This window comes from Penaeus vannamei, chromosome 23 (genome assembly GCF_042767895.1).
Source record: "Penaeus vannamei isolate JL-2024 chromosome 23, ASM4276789v1, whole genome shotgun sequence".
Lineage (NCBI taxonomy): Eukaryota > Metazoa > Arthropoda > Malacostraca > Decapoda > Penaeidae > Penaeus > Penaeus vannamei.
The window spans coordinates 36,867,508-36,867,980 of NC_091571.1; positions in this window are offsets into that span (position 1 = coordinate 36,867,508).

The following is a 473-nucleotide window of genomic DNA, read 5'->3' on the forward strand; positions in this document are numbered from 1 at the left end:
TTCTCTCTTCCCCTTCCTGTCCATCCCTCCTTCATCCTCCTTTCTCCACCCCTCTCTCTCCCCCTTCCCTTCATCCCTCTCTTTTCCCACCATTCCTCTCTCTCTCTCTCTCTCTCCCTCTCTCTCTCTCTCTCTCTCTCTCTCTCTCTCTCTCTCTCTCTCTCTCTCTCTCTCTCTCTCTCTCTCTCTCTCTCTCTCTCTCTCTCTCTCTTTTCTTCCCTCCCTTCCCCCTCCCTCCACTCTTTCTCCATTCCTTTCTTTCTTCTTCCTCTCCGTCCATCCCTCCTTCATCCTCCTTCTTTCTCCACCCCCTCTCTCTCCTTCCTTCATCCCTCTCTTTTTCTCACCATTCCCTTCCTCTCTTCCCTCCTCCCTCCCTCCCTTCTCTCTCTCTCTCTCTCTCTCTCTCTCTCTCTCTCTCTCTCTCTCTCTCTCTCTCTCTCTCTCTCTCTCTCTCTCTCCCTCTCTCCCTC